The sequence below is a fragment of the Sminthopsis crassicaudata genome, chromosome 5 (genome assembly GCF_048593235.1).
Source record: "Sminthopsis crassicaudata isolate SCR6 chromosome 5, ASM4859323v1, whole genome shotgun sequence".
Classification (NCBI taxonomy): Eukaryota; Metazoa; Chordata; class Mammalia; order Dasyuromorphia; family Dasyuridae; genus Sminthopsis; species Sminthopsis crassicaudata.
The window spans coordinates 127,345,418-127,371,027 of record NC_133621.1 but is presented as its reverse complement, the minus strand read 5'-3'; the positions used below and the strand labels follow the sequence as shown (position 1 = coordinate 127,371,027).

Sequence of the window (25,610 nt, the reverse complement as noted above, 5' to 3'; positions counted from 1 at the left end):
TAGGTTGTTATCTGCTGTCTCTCTTCTGTTAACTTCCTCGGGGTTGGATACCCGCTCTTTCTCTGTGTAGTAGGAATCTATGGTTTTTTTGGCTTTTTTGCTCATATTTAAAAAATCTTTTGGGGTCTGTCCCTGGGGTAGGAAATTATTTATTTACTTCTTTACCAGCTTCCTCCCAGACCGGATGGATGCAGCGGCTCCTGCGCCTGAGCTAAGATAGAGCTCTGGGAGAGAGTTCCCCACCCCCTCCCTGGAAGTGCCTCAGAGGTGATTAGCGCTGCTGTGCCCCGAGGGCGCTGTGTTTTAGCGGCTTCCCTGAGGTTTGAGACTGAACAGTAAAGGCAGCACAAAGCCTAGCCTATGCGTCCCGGTGGGGCGTGGATGTCTGCAGCAGGTGACGTGAAAAGCCCCTGTGCTCAAACTGGAAGTGTCTGCCAGAAACCGTGGTCCCTAGTTCAAAGGTTCTGCTTCTCTGGGACTTCCTGGAGCTGAGTTCCACTCCTTCCAGCTAAACTAGGCAGTGTGTGTTGCCTTGGGCCGTATCCGCCCACTTGTCAATCTCTTAACTATTCTCAGGTGGTAGTTGAGGCCACACCCCCTGGTGCCGAGATCTGCTGAGTCACCTCCAGGATCCAGGGGAAAATCTAATCTGAGTTTTTAAAGTATTTTAGCTTTCTCTTCTGAACTGCTAAATAATTAGCAGAGAAGAGCTAATAGCCTGTGCCAGATTCCTTTATCTCAGTGGCTTCTCTGATCCCAGAGCCTTCCCCAGCGCGATGGGCAGAGTATGCTAGCACCCAGCCTTCTGTGCTGGCCTCTCTTCTTCCTCCCCTGGGGACTGACCTTTTCTGTTGAAACTCCAGATTTTCTTCAGCTGGTAAGTCGTGCTTCCAGTCCTTGTGGTATCTATCAGTCCTGGGCTTATTTTGAGGCTTAATTTATCTAATTGGTTGTGAGAGAGTGAGGACGTTCACAGAGTGGTGTGTTTCTTCTCCGCCATCTTGGCTCCGCCCACCACTTTTGTATCTTTGACTATAGTTTCCTCATGTGGAAAATGAGAATATTGTACTAGAAAGCTCTTGAGGTACTTTCTATATGTAGATCAATGATTTTCTAAAATTATTCTTTTGTATATTGAAAACCTAATTAGAGTTCCAACAATTTCTGTAAAATATGTGTATCACATTAAAATAGATATATAAGTATATGTGAGGAAGATATGTGTCTCTGGCCATATGAGTACACATACACATACATATTTAAATATACCTTTCACTGAAATTTTACTGAATGTACAGCAACACACTGAAGCAAAAATCTTCAATCAAATCTTCTATCTAAAAATTCCCATGCTTGTGACCACAAGTGAATAGAAGCAAGCACTTCTTCTGTACTTCAATGAATTACCACCAGGCTCAATGACTATTAAAATATGAAACAATCACAAGGCTTTACAATTCTAATAACCTGGGGACTCTCCTTACAAGGTACAAAATTATCTATATTGTCCCGGAAAGGCTTGCATGCATAGGCCTGCTGTAGGAACTGGTTACCCAAGATTTTTTTTCCCTTTATTTAAGCTTTTTATTTTTCAAAACTTTTGCATGGACAATTCTTCAACGTTAGCTCTTGCAAAATCTTGTGTTCCAACTCCCTCCTTTTCCCCATGCCCTCCCCTAGATGGCAAGTAGTCCAATATATGATAACATGATAGAAATATATGTTTAATTCAATATATGTATACATATTTATACAATTATTGTTCCACACAGGAAAATCAAATGAAACCAGTTAAAAAGAGAGAAACAAAATAAAATGCAAGCAAACAACAACAAAAAGAATGAAAATTATATGTTGTAAACTACATTCAATGCCCACAGTACTCTCTCTGGGTATAGATGGCTCTCATCATTACTAAACATTTGGGACTAGTTTGGAGCATCTCATTGTTGAAGAAAACTGTGTCCATCAGAAGTTATCATCATATAATCTTGTTGTTGCCAATGTAAGTCTCTTCAGACCTCTCTGCAATCATCCAGCTGGTCATTTCTTACAGAGCAATAATGTTCCATCATATTCATATATAATAATTTATTCAGTCATTCTCCAATCTACAGGCGTCCATTCAGTTTCCAGGTTCTTGACACCACAAAAAGGGCCGCCATAGGCAACTTTGCACATGTGGGTCCCTTTCCCTCCTTTAAGATATCTTTGGGATATAATTACAGTAGAAACACTGCTGGATCAAAGGATATGCACAATTTGATAAATTTTTGAACATAGCTTCAAAATGTTATTCAGAATAGTTAGATCTATTCACAGTTGCATCAACAATGCATTAAGTGTCCCAATTTTCCCACATCTCTTGCAACATTCGTTATTACATTTTCCTGTCATCTTAGCCAATTTGAGAGGTATGTAAGTGATATCTCAGAGTTGTTTTAATTTGCAGTTTTCTGATTAATAGTGATTTACAACATCTTTTCATATGACTAGTAATAGTTTCAATTTCTTCATCTGAAAATTGTCTGCTCATATCCTTTAACCATTTATCAATTGGAGAATGTCTTGAATTCTTATAAATTTGAGTCAGTTCTCTTTATATTTTAGAAATGAGGCCTTTATAAGAACCTTTGAATGTAAAAATGTTTTCCAAGTTTATTGCTTCGCTTCTAATAATGTTTTATTTCTACAAAAACTTTTTAACTTAATATAATCAACATTTTCTATTTTGTGTTCAATAATAATCACCATTTCTTCCTTGGTCATAAATTCTTTTCCTCTCCACGGATCTGAGAGGTAAATTATCCTATGTTTTCCTAATTTATTTATAATCCCATTCTTTATGTCTGGATCATGAACCCATTTAGACCCTATCTTGGTATGCAGTGTTAGGTATTGATCAATGCCTAGTTTCTGCCATACTAGTTTGCAATTTTTTCAGTACTTTTTGTCAAATAGGGAATTTTTACCCAAAAAGCTGGCATCTTTGTGTTTACCAAATACTAGATTACTATAGTTATTGACTATTTTGTCCTGTAAACCTAACCTATTCCACTGACTGAGTACTCTACTTCTTAGCCAGTACCAAATGGTTTTGATGAGTGCTGCTTCATAATATAGTTTTAATTTTGGTACAGCTAGGCCATGTTCATTTGCACTTTTGTGAATTCCCTTGAAATTACTGACCTTTTGTTCTTCCAGATGAATTTTGCTGTTATTTTTTCTTGTTCAGTAAAATGATTTTTGGGAGTTTTATATAGCACTAAATAAATAGATTAGTTTAGATAGTATTATTTATTATATTCGCTCAACCTATTCAAGAGCTTTGATAATTTTCCAATTGTTTGGATCTGACTTTATTTGTGTAGAAAGTGTTCTAGAGTTTTGCTCATACAGTTCCTGACTTTCCCTTGCCAGATAGATTCCCAAATATTTTATACTACTGACATTTATTTTACATGAGATTTCTCTTTGTATCTCTTGCTGTTGAATTTTGTTAGTAGTGTATAAAAATTCTGATGATTTATGTGTACTTTTTGTATCCTGCAACTTTGCTAAAGTTGTAGATTATTTGTAACAAGTTTTTAGTTGATTCTCTAGCGTTCTCTAAGTATACCATCATATCATCTGGAAAGAGAGACAAATTGGTTTCCTCATTACCTACTCCAATTCCTTTAATCACATTTTCTTTTATTATTGCCAAAGTTAGCATTTCTAATACAATATTGCATAGCAATGGTGATAGTAGGCAAACTTATTTCACCCCTGATCTTATTGGGAATGGTTCCATTGGGAATGGTTCCAGATTATCCTTATTACATATGATGGTCGCTTATGATTTTAAACAGATGCTACTGATTATTTTAAGGAAAAGAGCATTTATTCCTATACTTTCAAGTGTCTTTTAATAGGAATGGATGTTGGATTTTATAAAATGCTTTTTCTACATCTATTGAGATAATCATATGTTTTTAGTTTGGTTATTGGTATAGTCAATGATGCTAATAGTTCCCTAATATTGAAACAGCCCTTCATTCCTGGTATAACTCCTACTTAGTCATGGTATATTATCCTGGGGATGATCATCTGTAATCTCTTTGCTAATATTTTATTTAAGATTTTTGCATCAATGTTATTTAGGGAAATTGGTCTATAATTTTTCTCTGTTTTTATCCTACTGGTTTAGATATTATTATCATATTTTTGTCATAAAAGGAATTTAGAAGGAATCCTTCTTTCCCAAATTTTTCAAATAGTTCAAATAATATTGGAGTTAATTGTTCTTTAAATGTTTGGCAGAATTCACATGTATATTCATCTGGATTTTTCTTAGGGACTTGATTAATAACTTGCTCTGTTTCTTTTTCTAAATAGGGTTATTTAAGTAATTTATTTTCTCTTCTGTTAACCTGGGAATCTATATTTTATAGGTATTCCTGCATTTCACTCAGGTTATCAAATTTATTGGCATAAAGTTGGGCAAAATAATTGCTAATTATTGTCCTAATTTTCTTTTCATTGGTGGATAATTCTTCCTTTTCACTTTTGAGACTAACAATTTGATTTTCCTCTTTGCTTTTTTTAATCCAATTAACTAAATGTTTATATATTTTGCAGGCTTTTACATAAAACCAACTCTTAGTTTTATTTATTAATTCAATATGTGTTTACTTTCAATTTCATTAATCTCTCCTTTTATTTTTAGGATTTCAATTTTGGTATTTGATTGGAGGTTTTTAATTGTTCTTTTTCCAGCTTTTTAAATTGTAAGCCCAATTCATTGACCTTCTCTTTCTCTATTTCATGCAAGTATCTAGAGATATTAAATTTCTCCTTATTATTGCTTTGGCTGCATCCAACAAATTTTGATATATTGTCTCATTATTGCCATTCTCTTGTATGAAATTATTAATTGTGTTTATGATTTGCTGTTTTACCCATTCATTTTTAGGACGAGATTATTTAGTTTCTAATTGGTTTTTGGTCTATTTTTGCCATACCATTTATTTAATATAATTTTTAGTGAATTGTGATCTGAAAAAAAATGCATTTACTATTTCTGCCTTTCTGCATTTGATTTTGAGATCTTTATGTCTTATTATATGATCAGTTTTTTATAGGTTCCATGAACTGTCTCCATTCAATTTTCTCCAAAGTTCTATCATATCTAACTTTTCTAGTATTCTATTTACCTCCTTAACCTCTTCCTTCTTTTTTGTTGTGGTTTGATTTTATCTAGTTCTGAGAGAGCAAGGTTGTGATCTCCCACTATTATAGTTTTCCTGTCTATTTTTTCTTGCAACTCTCTTAACTTCTCCTTTAGGAATTCAGATGCTATATCACTTAGTGCATTATATTTAGTTAGTACTGGTATTCCTTCAATATATATGGTATACCTTTAGCAAGATATAAGTTCCTTCCTTATATCTTTTAATTAGATCAATTTTTGATTTTGCTTTATCTGTAATCAGGATGGCTACTTCCGCTTTTTTTTTTTTAACCTTACCTCAAGTATGATAGATTCTGATCTAGCCCTTTTACCTTTACTCTGTATGTATCTGCTTTAAATGTATTTCTTGCAAATAACATATTTTATAAGGTTCTGGCCTTTAATCCAGTATGCTATTCATTTCTGCTTTATGGGAAAGTTCATCCCATTCACATTTACAGTTAAACCTACTAATTCTGTATTTCCTGCCATCTTATTTACCCCAAATTATACTTTTCTCTTTACCTTTCCCCTTTCCTTCCTTCCCAGTATTTTACTTATGAGCATCATTTGTCTCAAACAACCCTTCCCTTTTAGAGCCCTTCCTGCTTTCTTATATCTTTCTCCTATTATTTCTGTTTTCCCTTCTATTAGCCTACCCCTTCCCTTTTTCCCTTTCCCTCCTGCTTTCCTATAAGGTGAGAGGTTTCTCTGTGAAACAAAATGAGTCTAATATTCTCTCTTTGATCCAAATCTGATGAGAGTAAGGTTCACACAATGCTCACCCCCTCCCTTTTCCCCCTAAATTATAATTGGTTTTCTTTGCCTCTTCCTGAGATGTAATTTTCCTCATTTTACTTCTACTTTCTCTTTTTTTCTGGTACAATCCCTTTTCCATCTCTAATTTCTTTTTTTATTTCATAAGAGTAAAATCAAATTATATATGCACTCTCTATGTATAACTATATGAAAGATACAGTTTTGAAGAGTTCTTTTCTTTTTACCTTTGTATGTCTCTCTTGATTTCTGTATTTGGAAGTCAGATTTTTTGTTCACTTCTGGTCTTTTCATCAGAAATAAATGGAATTCACTTGTTTTAATGAATATCCATCTTCTTCCCTGAAAGAAAATGTTCAGTTTAATGGGATAGGTTTTTCTTGGCTCCAGTGCAAGTTCCTTTGCTTTTAAAAATATCAGATCCCAAGGCCTTCAATCCTTTAACATGGAAACTGCAAGGTCCTGGGTTATACTTATTGTGGCTCATCAGTATTTGAATTTTTTTCCTGGCTGCTTTCAATACTTTTCCCTTGGTCCAATAGTTCTGAAAACTAGAGAATTTGATATTCCTTTGAGTTTTAATTTTGGGGTCTCTTCCAGGAGGTGTCTGGTGAATTCTTTCAATGACTATTTTACCTTTTGGTTCTAGGACATAAGGACAGTTCTCCTTGATGATTTTCTGAAAAATAATATCTAGGTTCTCCTTTTCATCATCATTTTCAGGAAGTTCAATAATCCTTAGATTGTTTCTCCTAGATCTATTTTCTAGGTCTTGGAACAAAAATGTGTGTCCTCTCTGCCATCTTGGCTCTGCTCTCCCCTCATTAACCAACATCTAAGATTCATTATGTTGAATTAGTTCTCTTACTTACAAACTCTCCTTGTGGTACAAGCTGTATGTGCAGGCATTTTGGGGACAACGCAGGCATTCTGGGGTCCTATGGGAGCAGTCCTTAAGTTAGTAGAATTGTTGAATCATATACTTCAAGTTTGGAAGGCTGAGCTTTGTGATTGTTCAGTGGGGTATAGAAACAGAGTTAGCAAGGTGAGAATAGGAGAGAAACACCTGATTTGATTCACTTAATGGTCATAAGCATGGATTCAATTTTGGGAGACTTGACTGATGACTTTCTTCTACAATGTGTTGACTATAGCTGCACTGTTGCAGGTCAGGATCCCTTGGGAAATAGGCTAAATTGTTAAAAAACAAATATACTAATTCTGGGGATTTGTTGTGATTGAGATCATCCAGAGAGTAAGTGCAAAGCACACACAGCCTGTTTACAGGACCTTAATTCTGGAAAACATGGTTTCTCCTAATATTCTAATAATACATTTAAAGATATGCACAGACTGACACAAAGTACCCTAAAGAATTAATTCATAAAATGAACCAGCCATTATGTTAATTTATTATCAATATTTTGTATAACAATTATATTACAGTCACTTTAAAAATAAACAAGAAATATTTAATTGATATAGATGTATATCATATTTTAAGATTGTGGATATGAAATATAAGCTTTGGAAAACACCTAAGCTTTATGATGCAGAGAATATGAGCCAAGAATTATTCATGAATTTTAATGTAGTTGAAGAATTAAAGAAGAGCATCAACCTTTCAAAAATATTTTATTCTTTTTGGCAAACCATCACTTTTTTCACTGTTTGGAAGATAAGTTCATGTGATGTGCAAGCAACTTTAATCAACCATTAGGATATTATATATTTTCTATGTGTTAGAACCTCTGATAGATGTTGCAGTTTCAAAAACAAAGAATGCAGGAACCCTTACTCACAAAGAGCTTAAAATCCATTTGGGAGACAGAAAACATATTTTAAATACAGTGAATAAATACAAAGTTATTAATTATAATGTGGGAAGAAATCCAGAAAATCCACAAAAACACAAAAATTCTGTAGAAAATGGTGCTTGAGCTTGGTCCTAAAAGAAAACACGACTCTTTAAGGGAGATATAAGGTAAAGTATTAAAATATGCAGGGTAGTTGCTGTAGAGTCATAGAACTGGGATCTGTAATGTGTGTCAGTCAACAGTCATGCTTATGCTAAGTGCTGGGAGGTTAAAAAAAAAAAAAAAAAAAAAAAAAAAAAAAAAAAAGGAAAAAATAGCCCCTGTACTGCAGCAGCTTATATTCCAATGGGAAGAATATGTGCAAGTAAATACTTAAATACAAGATACATATATACATACAGACAGACATGTATCAATGTGTTTGTTTATACTCACATAATTATATGTAATATCTGTCCCAAAGTGAATTGTTTTGGGATTCTCTCCTCACCCTTCTATGATAAAGATCTATGTTCACCCTTCACACAGCACTTGGAAAGTGAATGCTCTGCTTTGTTGGAGGGGAGAATATGCACAATATTATATAATATGTAATTATTTTGGCACACATATCTATCTCTCTCACATATATTTTTATATAGAAATTTTATGTAGCACAATTATATTATAGAACCTATTTGGAACTCTTATTAGTTATCCAACATGCAAAATAATAATTTCATTAGATAAGGTCTAGTGCTAGAAAATAATCAGGCGCTGTCTAGTGTAATATTGTTATTTTCACAAGGAAACTGACATTCAGGGAAGGTGAATGAGTTGTCCAAATTTATAGAGGTAATAAAAGTTCTTTTAATCAAATGTTTACTTTGGAAAATGCTTCTTTTATCATACCTGACAATATTGTATGTATACATATGTCTATATGCATATGCATGCATGTGTATAAATCTTGTCTTATAGTGCCCACGTGTGTGTGTCTGTCTGTGTGTGTGTGTGTGTGTGTGTGTGTGTGTGTGTGTGTGTGTGTGAAGGGGTGGTGTTGTCTGTAATCAGTGAAAAAGAATCAGCTTGATATGTGAGGAGCAGAGACAGTTCAGTTTGACTCAATCACAGAGAATAGGTAATAGTGTCATTTCCAGTGAAGCTGGAAAGATAAGTTGGGATCAGCTTGTGAAAATAACCTGAAGCTACAAGAAATACCCTGGATTTTATTAAGCAGAGGATCCAAATGGTCACCTCTGAATTTTAGGAAAATTATTTTGATAGTAATGTATAGAATGCTGGATTGGTGAGACTTGAGATAGGGAAAACAATAGGAAGAAATTGGAATAACTAATATCAGAAGTGATTAAGGTAGATATACAATTAGAGAAAAGGAGGTGGATGCAAGAATTGTGGAGGTAGAAATGGCAACATTTGAAAACTGATTGAATATATGAGGTACTGAAGAGAGAGGGATCCAGGATATTGCTTAGATTATTAATTTGGGTATTAGAAGAATGGTGGTATCTTTGATAGAAATAGACAAGTTTAGAAAAATGGGAGAGTTTTTAAGTTTTTAAGATGATTTTAGTTTAAGACTTTCTGAGTGTGAGATGTCTTTAGCCATTTAGAGAAGGGAAGAGGAAATGAGTTTAATGGTAGGAAAGCCTAAATCAAAAAGTGTGTCTCTTCTGTAACCAGAATGAAAAAGGTCAGTGAGAGAACTCTCACTGAGGGAATGTATATATGGCAGAGTTTAAAGCAGCTGTCCTGTATCTTATGAATGATTTAGAAGGCTAGCTTTGGTGACTTAAATGAGAATGAGTAGGTATGTTGCATGAGAAAATAAAGAAGAAAATGTTTGGAATCTTGCTGTTGACAAATTAGATAGGGAGTTGTTAAAGATTGAGGAAAATAATTCTGCAAATTTTATTTTCAGAAATCCCATCTACACAAAGCCCCAGGTTCTTCTGGCTCTGGGGATACAAAGTTTCATGGTGGAAAAAAAAAAGCAGCCGATCTTAAGAAAAAAATGGGAAAGACCAAAGATTTGCTTGGGGAAGGAGAAATTTAGTAGTAATCGAGAAATAACTGAGGGATTCTAGCTGAAAATGGGCTCCAAGAAGGGAGATTTAAGCAAATAGGTTTGAAAAAAAGGAAAAGGAAAGGAAAAATCAAGGAAGAAAAATAGTTGAAACAAAGAAGAAAGATTTGAGGAGGAATCTAGCAGAAATTCCTAAGGATAAGGAAGAGAACCAGAAGAAGAGTAGAAAAAAAAGGTTATCACCTCCCACATGGATCATTATAATAGTCTTTTAATTAGTCTCTTCACTTATATTTTTTCCTGTTTCAATCTACTCCTTATTCAGATGCCAAAATGATTTTCCTAAAGCAAAGGACTGGCCTACGGGCATTCTCTTCCATTCAGCAAAACTCATGTGATATCTTTTATCTCTAGGATCAAATGTAATGTCCTCTAGTTAATTATTCAAAACTCTTTTATAACTCAGATGATTCATACCTTTACAATCTTCTTACACTTTACTTTCTTATGATTCAAATAAGCTGGACTATTTGACTACCTTCTGTAAGTCTTTCCCAATACACCCCTTGGCCATGCTTGGGATTACCTTGCTGTACAGTATTTTGTCAGTATATAATAGTTTACACTTTGTCTAACTATTATAATGGAATATCAATAAGAGAATGGATTATTTTTACTTTTCTCTTTATTCCTTATCCCTAGTATAAGGTGATTTATAGTGAAAAAAATAATATTTTGAAAGATGTATTAGGTAAGTTTTCTTTTCCCCTCTCTACATTAAAAAAAAAAAAACAAACAAACAAAAAACAAAAACAAAAACAAAACAAAACTTAAATGTCATGGAGTCCATTACTATCTGGCCTCTTTAATCTGACATTCCACTTTTAATTTAATTATCATTCTAGAAATTATCAGAAGAATCTATTCTAAAAGAGGATTATCTTCTAAACCATATTAGTATTTAAATATCTCTTATACTATGAACATATTCATTCATACATATATGTATTTGTGGTAGGTACTTTTATGTATAATATATATGCATATATACACATGCTTATCTATCTTGTAGTATATACTTATACATATATTATATTGTGGTATGTACTTACATATATATTATATATGTATGTGTCTATCTATCTATCTATCTTACATGAAACTTTGGCCCAGTTTGCCCTTAAAATCTTTAATTTCCTAATTAATGACTTTAAGTCTTTTGTTAATAACATATGAAATAACATTTACATATATTTACAAGTATGTATATATACATACACACACATATATATATATAAATTCATTATATTATTACATTATAAATTCGTGCTAAACATTTCCTCTGTGTTGAGCTCTAGAAACTCTTTTGAGCCTAGTACCATTCATTGCTGCAAAGATGATTCTGTTCCAAGCTTTAATGGTCCCCAAAGAACCAGACAGGGACCTATTACCTTATGGAAAAATGAGAACAGTGACAATAAAGTTTTGTCATTGTGGAGGCCAGTACTCTAGTGCCCTATATAAAATCAGACTGTGTCTGGAGTTGTAATAACAGAGAGGGAGAGTTTTACTGTACTTATAGGAAATATTGTTTTTTCTCCTGGGATTCAGAATAGGCAATTGAGAAATTGTCAACAATAGCTATGGTTTGTATATTATCAATGAATCTTGTTGAGCAAGATTTAATCAAAATGGAACTGGACTTATAAAAGTAGGTTTTGGTTCTCTGTTTCTTGTTGATTTTGTTAGCCTGCATATTTTATACTTCTATATAGAGGCAGTAGTAGAAGCTTTCTTGAATATTTTCTATCTTGTGACCATGTAAAGATTACTTAATTTCTATATCCCTACACAAGTCTCCTTTACTTAGGACTGCAGATGGTTGGTTGATGTGTGAGGGAATAGTTCCATCCTTTAAGATCTTAACATTGATGAAACCATAAGTATACCTCCCACTATTATATAAATATAAACATTTATATGTATATACATATACATACATATAAAAATCCATTTCCTTTAAATATTTCTGAGAAGAGCTTATTTTGTGGTTCTTATTCAGGCATTCTACTCTTCATTTTTTTATTATTTTATTAACCTTTTTTGTTACCTTCTGAATAATTGCATGAATATTGTTTATAAAAATATAAATATTTTAAGAACTATAATCTCCCCACTTATAAATTATTTTAATTCTTCTGTTGACCTTCTTAAACTGAGAGTTCTTGTTGCTCCAATTATTTATTCCTTTTCCCTGTAATTCCATTTTCATCCAGGGGTTTCTGATTGTTAGTATGGAATTATAATTTCTTCTTCAGATATTTTTTCCTTGCTTTAAAAATAATTATATAATTTACTCATTTTATTGAGTCCTTTTTTTTGCTGACTTCTTTCTTTCATTCCTATATTTTTATAGAAACAATGACTTTCTGGGAAGTTGTACCATTAATTTATTTTTTATATTTGTCCTTTTTTTTTTTTTTTACATTATTATGTTTCTTGCTTTTTTTCTGATAAGAGATAAGAGATATTGGCCTCTTATTCACCCATCATGAAATGTTAAAAGTTCTAGAAGAGTTTCAACTTTTATTTTTGAATGGGGAGAGAGGTTATCTGTCAATTCATGGAACAATAATGTATTCAAGAAATGCAGAAAAAAAGATGTAGAAATGTGCCCCTATATATACTATTTATTATAGGAAGTAACTACAAAAATGAAATAACATCCATTAATTGTTAAGATATATAATTGTTACATTTGATTAAAAAGATACATAAGTTGTCATCTTTTTTGATTGCAAGTTCTCAAATCTATGATGAACAATAAATATATGGCATGTATTTTTGTGTGTTTGTGATAGCTTTCCTATAGTATATAGACATGTGCTAGGTTCTCAGTCTCACAAAAATGAAAGAACTAAAAACTATAATTGAATTGAGATTAGTATTTTAGAATTTCTAAACATGTAATTATTTTCTGAAAAAGATATAAATTTGAGGAAAACTTGAAATAACACAATACACAATTTTAGTATCTGTATAGGTTTTAAACTGTAAATTTATTAGCATTACTCTTACTAATAGCATAATATAACTTAAAATTAGATTTTAAAATATAATTTATTTACATGATAAATATAAATTTAAATTAGATTTATTTTACATATTTAATTATATATTTTCACATGAAATTACAAACTGATGAACTTTAGAGAATATAATTTTATATGCAAGTAAATTTTTGAAAAGAATAGAAATCATTTATATTAGAATTTAAAATTTTATTTTGCTTTCTGTATTCAAATCCTACCACAAGATCAGCTAAAATAAGAAAACACTTATTTTCAGAAAAGGAGCCAGTACATTAAAAGTATCCTTCCCACACCTAACTCATTCAATACAATTTGTCATTTAGAACTATTTAATCAGTCTAGATTTCTGAATTATTATCAAAATATTTTGCTGCTCATATTTTATTTCCATTCATTCAACAGATATTCATTTTACATATTCACATTTTACTGACTTTTGAAAACTGAGAATTTGCCTGAGTTTAAATAACCAAAAATTATTTGATAGTTTATTTCTTCATTTAATATATTTCCCAATGGAACAATTTATCTGGCATGGTACATCTTTTTTTTTTTTCTTTCATGCCATAGTAATACTCACTCACAAAAGTATTCTGAAGCAAATAAATAGTAAAAAAAAAAGTCAAATGTCATGTTGGGTACAGGCTTTGACTTCATGTTATAAGAAATATACATTTAATAATACACCATCCTGTGTGCCCAAGAACAAAAAAGCTGAAGATTAGTCTTTATTCTGTAACCTTTCAAATTCACTTTTTAACATAAAGGTGAGTATTCACCTTATGAAAAACTCAAGTGAAAGAATTAAAAAAGAGGAAAAGAGGGAGATTCAAAACTTAGTTTAAAAATCAGGAAACAAGAGAAAAATTTGAAAAATACGTGTTGAAATTATGTTTTAAAAAAAGCAATACATACCTGAACTCAGTGCACAGATGATGAATCATTTAAACATCTTTTGTGACCACTGATGAAAAGGGGTCAACAAATAAGGGACCTGTCCAGAAAGGCAAAGGAAGGGGATGCCCTTATCTCCTCATCTGTGTATATGTTAGGGTTCATTTCAGTTGCTATTTGTCAAATTTAGAATATTTTTAAAAATGCTCCTGAATTTTTCATTCTAGATAATTATAATATTATATCAGTAACCCTGTTCCTAATGTTCATCAATATGATGTTTCACCATTTTCAGTTCTTGTAAGTGGAAATGTGCATAGATTCTCCAAAACTGTTATTAGGAGGCATCATGACACAATGGCAAGAACATTAGCTTTATATTCAGAAGCCCTGGTACTAAATTTTACCTTTGATGTGAGTAAATTCTTGGGATTCCATTTCTTACTGTGCAACATGATATTCTCCTAAAGGCATTCCTATTTTTTAATTGGAGTGATTTGAATCTGGATGTATGATATAAATAAACTATATTACTTTAGATACAGGATTCCTAGTCAGAGTTATGTACAAAATTATTCCTATTGCCTAATGATTAAATTCAGGATTAAAAAAAAACACACACACACAATTTTACACTTGAATCTTTGTGTTTTTTAAAAGGGAAGGAGGTAGGATACATTAAAAATATACATCCTCAAATACATCTTTTAGCTTTGAACTTCTGGACAGGGTCAAAGTTGAAATCATATAAGAGGAACAATTTATTTTAGTTTAAATATCTAGTCTATTTTGCTTACATAGAATTTTTGAGAACACTTCTCTGTAAACTTGTTAGCTCATATCTTATCTCACAGAGAATAAAATCATGATACACATGTTTCTTTATCTGCTTTTAGCATTATAATATGTTTAAGAATTATACTTTAATACTTCAATGTTTCTACGCAGGATTTGCTTCCATAATTCTGTGGCTGTGTGTATTCGCCAATACACTCAAGAAGCTCTTCATTATCTCAGCGTTCTTTTGCTATATATTGGTTTCTTACTTAGATTTGACAATAAGTAGAGAGTTGGCCAGGAAGACTTGGCTTCAATTTTTGCTCTTTACACATACTGGCTGTGTGATCCTGGGTAAGTTATAGTCTGCATACCTTAGGGAACTCTCCAAGAACATAAATTACCTCGCTATAATGGTAGAGTTTTCCCACTCAGGAGTTTCATCATTGATAATCAAAATTGTAATTTTCTATTGCTGTGCAGAATAACTCTACATTAACTTTTCATACACTGCAAGATAATGAGATATTGTTTAGTTATTTCTCCAGGCTATATAACGCCTCTCTTTAACCTTTCTTTTAGCATTTATTTGTTTATTTCCTATTCATTTTTATTGTTCTTTGTTGGACTTCTCCAAGTTTTCTCATTCTTCTTACAATTTACATTCTAAAAGTGAATGTTAAATAAATTCATTTTTCTTGGAAATTCCCTGTTTATTTAATTGCTTTAAAAAGAGAATTTAAAAGAGTAATGATGGACAAAATTCAGCTCTTAGTTCCCTATTGAGAAAGACAGGATAGTTGAATTATAAAGCTGGCAAGACACCAGCTGCTGCTAATAGCCCTGATCAGTGTTCCAGCTGCCCTGCCATACTGGGCTGCTTTCATTCAGCACACAGAGGCTGGGAAAAGTAATATATCTTCACTGGTATTTAATTCCTGGTTTCATTATAACTCCATTGTAGTGCTGGTTGATTCATGAATGTATGATTGTTAGGTAAGATTTCTTAGAGTAATATATGTGGCTGAAGGGGTTTGGTATTTTTGGATGGCTTTCTTTTTGTCCTTTTGTATTCCTGGGATAATCTTGTGTACTAGGCCTGAAGTCCTTGACTTAGTACTTAAGATTGATGTAATCTTCCAAAGGTCTTAGACACAGAGGGCACTGAAGGATTTCTTATGATGAATATGTCACAAGGTCAGCAGCCGTGTCCTTATCAGCATTTTGGTTTCTATTCCTTTTCTCTGAAGATATTATCTTTCAGAGATCACAGAGCCCTTGCAGTCCAAAGTAAAGATAACACAACACCCCTTAGCAGGAAAGCTATTTTCTTGGATTCCTCTTCTAGGATTTAAGTCAAGTGAAATAGTATCTTCATGAAGTCACCCTGGCAAGGACTTGTCCATCTAAAAATATTTCATGATATTGGCAACCATAGTACAAACCTTTGGATTATCCCAAGGTCATTAATTTTTCTAGCCTAAAATATATATATAATGATAATTACTTATGGATCTTATTTTTTTGAATACCATCTCACATAAGAGCAATATAAAGCGGTTTTTAAATTTTTCACTGAGATCAAATTAACAAAAGACTGAAATCTTTTTTTGGCTATTTTATCAGTCTCTTCATTTAGTTCATCTGTGAATTCTCCCCACAGCTAGTTTTGTTTCTTTCACTTAGCCATAAGAAGAAAAAATGTTTATAAACAACCTACCAGATACAATGAAAAGACCAAATGCCACTGTTTTGTCTCTTCTGAATAATGCAGAACCCCAAAATAAAATGAAAGATGGGGAGTAAGGCAGGACTTGTACATGATAATTGGACTGTAAATATTACAATTACATAACCTTATACATAGTGAACAGCATTAATAGATTAAGTCCATAAGATAATAAGTTGAATGAATGTAGAATTCTTCTGTGTTTTGTAAATGTGAATTTCTCTTGCTGTAACTATGACAATGCCCATGCCATGCTTTCAGAGTTGCTTTTCTAGCAATTCTTTAGAGTCCTGATGAATTTGGGCAGCCTACTATTTGCATGCCTTCAAGCTCAACAAATCAAATTAATCAGCACACACAATATTCTGTTGTTATCCCAGTCCTCTTATTCTTTTCCATAAAGAGCCTTCCAACATTGACTTTATGCCATTAAGAGAGAGCCTGAAGACTAAGTTAACATTCAAGTCTTTTGAACAATGTCTTGGGGATAAGAGAGTAGATTTCAAAGTCATTTTGAAATTCACCACCACCTTTAATTAGGCTTATTTAACCTTGCAGGCTCAACAAATGAGCCAAGTTGGATCACTGAGTGAGTTTTTATTCCTGTTTTCAGAATGACCCTGTATATTAATTGAAAGGTTGTACACACACTGAGTACCAATGAAGCACAGGAAGTGGATGTGCTTGGAACTCTAGAGTGTCATTCTTCCTCCAGGAAAATGGAAATATGAATAAACATTATTGATGGAAAATTTTCAAGCTTCCTGTAGGAAAGTGTAGATTTGTTTGGACATTTACTTGGCTTAATAGGCAGTTCATGCTAGAGTGCTAAATTATTTGACGTAAGCAGAAGTGAAGACCTCATTACAGTAAACATACACTATGAGGTTATGCTACTTTGCATTTGATTACCATGCTTAGTTTTCTCTGATTAAAAGTGATTCATATGTTGAACTTGATGGAAAAGGGAATCTTATGGTAAGGACATAATATTCGGACAAATGGGAAAACTTCTGTTCCACAGAAAGAGATTATTGTTGCTATGCAACAACTGGAAACATGCTGATTTATTGCTAGTTTTGCAAAAGTATCGGAAATGTTTAAACCATGCAAACTTAATCACATAATGTTAAGTATCTTTGTGTAGATGTAGAAAGTACTGCAGTGTCACATTTAGCAGGAATATTAAGGCACATTAAATATTCCCCTCTAGCAGGAATCACTTTGTAATGACATAGATCTTATTTCAAGCATTTCATCAAAGTTTGAAAAGTACATTACTGACATGAAATTTTTAGCATCTCTGTGAAGAGAGTGGTTAGAAAACACAGAAAAAGTCTCATTAATTCAAACCCCAATGATTGAGAGGACCTAATAATTTTATCAAGGATTAAGATCAAGTTTACTTTTGTATTGCCTATAGAAAAATGTCTTGGTAAGTAGGTAAAGACTGTAAGAAAGCTTGAACTTCTTGGTGATATAGCAATAGGATCTGTGATTTGATTAATATAGAGGACTCCCAGATGAGGAAACTTCCTCTATTTATGCAGGAAGATACTATCTTTATAGTTTATATTCTTAGAGTACTGCATTGTGCACTGAGCAGTTATGACTTGGTTAAAGATACTCAGCTAATATGGGTCTGAAGTAGGACTTAAACCTAGGCCTCTTTGGATTTTGGTCTGACTCTCCATCTGATTCATCTTATTCTTATTTATTTATTTGTTGTTTGTTTGTTCATTTGTTTATTTTTATTATATCTTTTAATTGACAAAACATGCGTGAATAATTTTTCAACATTGACCCTTGCAAAAACTTTTGTTAGAACTTTTCCCTCCTTCCCTCCACCACCTTTTCTAGATGACAGGTAAATCCCATACATGATAAATATGTTAAAGTATATATTAAATACAATATATGTATACATATTTATATGTATATGTTGTCTTACTACACAAGAAAAATTGGGTTTAGAAAGAAGGTAAAAATGACCTGGGAAGACAAACAAAAATACGAGCAGACAATAATAGAAGGAGTGGAAATAATATGTTGTGATCCACAATCATTTCCTAATGTTCTTTCACTGGGCATAGCTGGTTCTATTCATTACTGATCAATTGGAACAGATTTGGATTCTCTCATTGTTGAAGAGAGCCACTTCCATCAGAATTGATACACATATAGTATTATTATTGAAGTGTATAATGATCTCCTAGTTATTCTCATTTCACTCAGCTTCAGTTCATATAAGTTTCTCCAAGCCTCTCTGTATTCATTCTGCTAGTCAATTCTTACTGAACAATAATATTCCATGACATTCATATACCACAGTTTACTCAGCCATTCTCCCATTGATGGGCATCCATTCAATTTCCAGTTTCTAGCCATTACAACAAGGGCTGTTACAAACATTTTTTCACATATGGGTTTCTTTCCCTTCTTAATATATTTGAGATATAAGCCCAGTGTTACTACACTGCTGGATCAACGAGTATTCACAGTTTGACAACTTTTTGAGTATAGTTTCAAATTGCTCTCCAGAATGGCTGGATGTATTCACAATTCTGCTAACAATGCTTCAGTGTCTCAGTTTCCTCACATCTTCTCCAACATTAATCATTATCTTTTTACCTCATATTAGCCAATCTGAGAGGTGTGTAGTTGTATCTCAGAGTTGTCTTTTTTGCATTTCTCTCTCTGATCAATAATGAATTGGAACACTTTTCATATGGGTAGAAATAGTTTAAATTTCATCATCTGAAAATTGTTCATATCCTTTGACCATTTATCAATTGGAAAATGGATTGATTTCTAAATTTGAGTCAATTCTCTATATTGGAAATGATGCCTTTATCAGAACCTTTAACTGTAAAGATGTTGTGCCAGTTTATTGCTTCCCTTACAATCTTTTCTAAATTAGTTTTATTTATTCAAAAGCTTTTTAACTTGATATAATCAACATTTTCTATTTTGGGATCAATAATGACCTCTAGTCCTTCTTTGGTCACAAATTCCTTCCTTCTTAACAAGTCTGAAAAGTAAATGATCCTATGTTCTTCGAATTTATTTATAATTTCATTCTTTATGCCTAGATCATGAACCCATTTTGATCTTCTTTTGGTGTATGGTATTAACTGTGGGTAAATGCTTAGTTTCTGCCATAATAATTTCCAATTTTCTCAATGGTTTTTATCAAATAGTGAATTCTTATCTCAAAAGTTTGGGTTTTGGGGTTTGTAAAACTCTAAATTGCTATAGTTATTGACTATTTTGTCCTGTCAACCTAATCTATTCCACTGATCAACTAGTCTATTTGTTAGCCAATAGCAAATGGTTTTGGTGATTGCTGTTTTATAATATAGTTTTAGATCAAGTATAGCTAAGCCACCTTCATTTGTTTTTTTTTTTTTTTTTCATTAGTTCCCTTGAAATTTTGAGCTTTTGTTTTTCCAGATGAATTTAGTTATTTTTTCTAGGTCATTAAAATAGATTTTTTGGGGATTCTGATAGGTATATCATGAAATAAATAGATTAGATAGTATTGTCATCTTTATTATATTTGCTTGATCTATCCAAGTGCTCTTAATGTTTTTCCAATTGTTTAGATCTTACTTTATTTGTGTGGAAAGTGTTTTGTTGTTTTGCTCATATAGTTCCTGACTTTCCTTTGGCAGATATATTCCCAAATATTTTATACTATCAACAGTTATTTTAAATGGAATTTCTTTTTGTATCTCTTACTGTTGGATTTTGTTAGTGATGTATAAAAATGCTGAGGATTTATGTGGCTTTATTTTGTATCTTGCAACTTTGCTAAAGTTGTGGATTATTTCTAATAATCTAATCTAATAGATTTTTAATAAGTATACCATCATATCATTGGCAAAGAGTGATAATTTGGTTTCCTCATTACCTACTCTAATTCTCTTAATCTCTTTTTCATTTCTTATTGCCTAAGCTAGCATTTCTAACATAATATTAAATAGTAATGGTGATAGTGGGCAACCTTATTTCACTCCTGATTTTATTGGGAATGGTTCCAGTTTTCCCCCATTAAATGTAATACTTCCTGATGGTTTTAAATAGATGCTACTGACTATTTTAAGGAAAAGTCCATTTATACCTATACTCTTCAGGGTTTTTAATAGGAATGGGTGTTAGATTTTATCAAAAGCCTTTTCGGTATCTATTGAGATGAATATATAGTTTTTGTTAATTTGGTTATTGATATAATCAGTTATGTTAATAGTTTTCCTACTATTCAACCAGCCCTGCATTCATGGTATAAATCCTATTTGGTCATAGTGTATTATCCCGTAGATGATTTTCTGTAACCTTTTTGCTAATATTTTATTTAAGATTTTGGCATCAATATGCATTAGGGAGATTGGTCTATAATTTTCTTTCTCTGTTTTCACCCTACCTGGCTTAGGTATCAGTACTATGTCTATGTCATAAAAGGAATTTGGTAGGACTCTTTCATCCCCTATTTTTTCAAATAGTTTATATAGCATTGGAGTTAATTGTTCTTTAAATGTTTGGTAGAATTCACATATAAATCCATCTGGTCCTGGGAAATTTTTCTTAGGGAGTTGATTAATAGCTTATTCTATTTCTTTTTCTAAAATGGGACTATTTAACTAATTTACTTCTTCCTCTGTTAATCTGGGCAACATATATTTTTGAAGATATTCATCCACTTCATTTAAGTTATCAAATTTATTGGCATAAAGTTGGGCAAAGTAAATTCTAATTATTGCTCTAATTGCTCTTCATTAGTGGAAATTTCTCCATTTTCATTTTTAAGACTTAACAATTTGATTTTCCTCTTTCCTTTTTCTAATCAAATTTACCAAGGGTTTATATATTTTGTTGGTTTTTTCATAAAATCAACTCTTAGATTTAATTATTAATTCAACAGTCTTTTTTAAACTTTCGATTTTATTAACCTCTCCATTTATTTTTAGAATTTCAAGTTCAGTGTTTGGGGATTTTAATTTGTTCTTTTTCTAGCTTTTTAAGTTGCAAGTCTGATTCATTATTTTCTCTTTTTATTTTATACAAGTAGGCCTCTAGAGATATACAATTTCCCCTTATTATCACTTTGGCTTCATCCCACACATTTTGGTATGTCATCTCATTATTGTCATTTTCTTGGGTGAAATTTTTAATTATGTATATGATTTGCTCTTTTACCCAATCATTCTTTAGGATGAGATTATTTAGTTTCCATTTATTTTTGGTGTATTTTCCCCTAGCTTTTTACTTAATATAATTTTCATTGCATTGTGATCTGAAAAGGATGCATTTACTATTTATGCCTTCCTGCATTTAATTTTGAGGTCTTTATGTCCTAATATATGGTCAATTTTTGTATACATTCCATGAACTGCAGAGAAGAAAATGTACAATGTACTCCTTTCTGTCTTCATTTAGTTTTCTTCAAAGAGCTATCATACTTACCATTTTTAGTGTTCTATTGACCTCTTTAACTTCTTTCTTATTAATTTTGTCGTTTTATTTATCTAATTCTGAGAGTATAAGGTTGAGATCTCCCACTATTATAGTTTTTCTGTCTATTTCTTCTTTCAGCTCTCTTAACTTCTCCTTTAGGAATTTAGATGTTATACCACTTAGAATATATATGTTTAGTCTATAGAGAATACTATATCTTACTAAAGGGCAGCATAGATAATGAAACAATATTAATACTAAACATATTGATATTGCTTCATTATTTATTTTGCCCTTTAGCAAGATATAGTAGTCTTCTTTATTTTATTTTATTTTTTGATTAGATCAGTTTTTGCTTTTGCTTGATCCAAGATCAGGATGGCTATCCCTATCCCTGCTTTTTTGACTTCACCTGAAGCATAGTAGATTTTGCTCCAGCCTTTTACCTTTACTCTGTATGTATCACCCTGTTTCAAATGTGTTTCCTGTAAACACCATATTGTTTGATTTTGGCTTTTAATCCAGTCTGCTATCTAGCTGTGCTTTATGAGGGAGTTTACCCTATTCACTTTTATGGTTAAAATTACTAATTCTGTATTTGTTGTCATCTTGTTAACCCCAGATTATGCTTTTCTCTTTCCTTTTCCCCTTATCTCTCCTCAGTATTAAACTTATGAACACCACTTGCCTCATACAGACTTCCCTCTTTAGGATCTCTCCCTCCCCCTTAGAATTGCTCCCCTTTTTTTAAACCTTTCCTTTTCAATTTCTGTATTCTCTTCTATTTATCCTATCCCTTCTCTTTTCACTTTCCCCCACTCTTTTCAATGAGGTGTAAGAAGTTTCACTGTAAGGCATATATGTCTAATATTTTCTCTGAGCCAATTATGATTAGAGTAAAATTCACACTATGATCACCCCTCTCCCTTCTTTCTTTCAACTAAATTAGGTTTCATTTGCCTTTTAGTGAGATGTAGTACCTCTTCTTTTCCCTTTTGCTGGTACAATTTCCTTTCCACCTCTAGATCCTTTTATTAGATTATAACAGTAAAAGAAATTATACATATACTCTTCATGTATACTCATGACAAAAATACAGTTCTCAAGAATTATTTTTACCTTTTTATGCTTTTCTTGAGTCCTATATTTGGAGGCCAAACTTTTTGCTTAGCTCTGTTTTTTTCATCATAGATAAATATAATTCACCTATTTCATTGAATGTCCATCTTCTTCCCTGGAAGAAAATGCTCATTTTGGCTGGGTAAATTATTCTTGGCTACATACTGAGTTCCTGCACACCAAGTTTCAGAATATCAGGTTCCAGGGCCCTTCAATTCTTTTAATGTGAAAGCTACTAGATCCTGAGTAATCCTTATTGTGGCACAGTATTTTTTTTTCTGACTGCTTGTAGATTTTTTCCTTGGTCTGATAGTTCTGGAATTTAGCCAAAATATTTCTTGGAGTTTTAATTTTGGGATCTCTTTTTGTAGATGATGGATGAATTCTTTCAATGTCTATTTTACCTTCTCATTCTATGACATATGGGCAGTTCTCTTTGATGATTTCCTGAAAAATAGTGTCTAGGTGCTTTTTTCATCATATATTTCAGGGAGCCCAATAATCCTTAGATTGTCTCTTCAAGATCTATTTTCCAGGTTGATTGTTTTTCCCACTAGATATTTAGATATTTTACATTTTTTTTTGTTTTGCTTGACTGATTCTTGTTGCCTTATTGAGTTATTAATTTACATTTGTTCAATTCTGAATTTTAGTGTTATTTTCTTCATTTACTTTTTTTAACTTCTTTTTGTATTTGTCCAATTGAATTTTTGAATGAGTTGTTTTCTTCTATGCATTTTTTTTTCCATTTCACAAATTCTGTTTTTAAGGAGTTAATTTTTTTCTGTTTCACAAATTCTGTTTTTCTGGGAGTTGCTTTCTTTTTTCAGTTTATCAAATCTATCTTTAAATGAGTTATATGCTTTTTTTTCCCATTTCACTATGTCTATTTTGTGTTGACTTTTCCAAATTTTCTTGCAAGGCTTTCATTTCCTTTACCTATTTTTCTTCTAGCTCTCTTTTAAAATTCTTTTAAAGTTCTTCTAGGATATCCTTGTGTGATGGGGACCAGGTTATTTCACCTTCTGGAGCTTCATCTGGAAATAATCTGCCTTTAGTCTCCTCAGGGTTTGAAATCTGTTCTTCTCTTTTGCCATTAAAGCTGTCAATTGTTATAGTACCCTTTACTTTTTTACTCATTTTTAAAAGTTAAGTTAAGGTCTGCCTTTAGAGTAGGAGAGGTTTTTCAAGTGACTAAAGCTGTTACATCAGTGCTGATTCACTCCTAGTGCTGGGTCTGCCATGTGAAGTTATCTGCAATGCCCCAGGACTCTGTGCTGTCTGCTCTGGTGTTTGTGGTCAGAATCTGCTCAGTCAATCTAAGACTGCACTGCTCCAGGACTCTGATCTGCCTGTGCTGGCATTTGTGGTCAGCTGCCCAGGCCTAGCTGTCTCTCTCCCACTTTCAAGAGAAGCAGATTTTCTCTGGTCTGCTTCCTTCTGCATACTCTTCCCCATGGAGGTCGCACCATCACACTATGACTGCTCTTCCCCATCACACTATGACTGTCAGCACTGGCCTTTGTGGTCAGCTGTTTGTGCTTCCCTGCCTCTCTTCTGTTTCCAATTGAAACAGATCTTTTCTGGTTTGTTTCTTCCCATACATTCTCTGCCCCAGGACTCTGAGCTTTCTGCACTGGCATATATACTGGTTGCCCTGGATGCCCCCTTCTGTTTCTAATTGAAACAGAACTTTTTTGGCAGTCTTTGAAATTATCTTCTGCTGATAATTTGTTGCATTCCCAATATTTGTGGGTTCTGTCCGAGCTAATTCAAAGATTGGATTTTGTAATTATTGTGAGGGTTGTAAAGAAGGTCAGAGAGAAACATGTGTCATGTCTGCTATCTTGGCTTCGTCCCCCTGATTCATCTTATTCTTAATAGAACCTTCAAGTAATAGTATTTTTTTAAAAGAATACTGCTAAAGGCATGAAAATGAAACTGGAGAAGAAGGAAAAAAAAGATTAATTGGGGTTGGCAGGTTGGCAAGAATAAAATTTGTTATAATTTTTCAAAGAAATGTTTTTGTTATTTTAAAACATTCTGTTATTCAGGTGTATTATATTCTATTCTCCATAACCTCATCTGTGGTTTGCTTGTTAAAGATATTGGAGTTATTTGCCATTGCCTTCTCCAGCTCATTTTAACAAATGAAGAACTAAACAAACAGTATTCTACTAATAATGAGTGTCTCTTAGACCAGATTTGAACTCAGGAAGATGAGTCTTCCTAACTCTAGTCCCAGCACAACATTCATTTTTCCTTCCTTCCTTCCTTCCTTCCTTCCTTCCTTCCTTCCTTCCTTCCTTCCTTCCTTCCTTCCTTCCTTCCTTCCTTCCTTCCTTCCTTCCTTCCTTCCTTCCTTCCTTCCTTCCTTCCTTCCTTCCTTCCTTCCTTCCTCCTTCCTTCCTTCCTTCCTTCCCTTTTCCATCTAATATAAATTCAATGCTTCACAAACAGAATTTTACTAACATACTAGAGACTCTATTATCTTGTACAAATATACTCTAGTGTGGAAATAATAATGATGAAGACACAAGAAAGACAAATATTAATCTTGTTTCCAACTTGTCCATTTACAAAAATACCCATCTCCCTAAGCTTCTGTTTTATTTTTCTTGAAGATGGAAGTAATTATATCCTATCTTATAGGGTCATTTTTGAGGACCAAATGCCACAATTAATGTTAAATGCTGTGTAAAACTTAAAGTTT

General features: G+C 32.6%; 1 long non-coding RNA gene across 1 annotated transcript in view; it reads left to right on the top strand.

Annotated features, from left to right (window-relative positions):
- The first annotated feature begins 461 nt into the window (after window positions 1-461).
- The window catches only part of LOC141542427 (uncharacterized), a 29,147-nt gene continuing 3,998 nt past the window's right edge, over window positions 462-25,610 (top strand). Inside the window, exon 1 of the long non-coding RNA XR_012482151.1 lies at window positions 462-877. This is a non-coding gene — a long non-coding RNA (uncharacterized LOC141542427). The remainder of the gene's footprint in view (window positions 878-25,610) is intronic.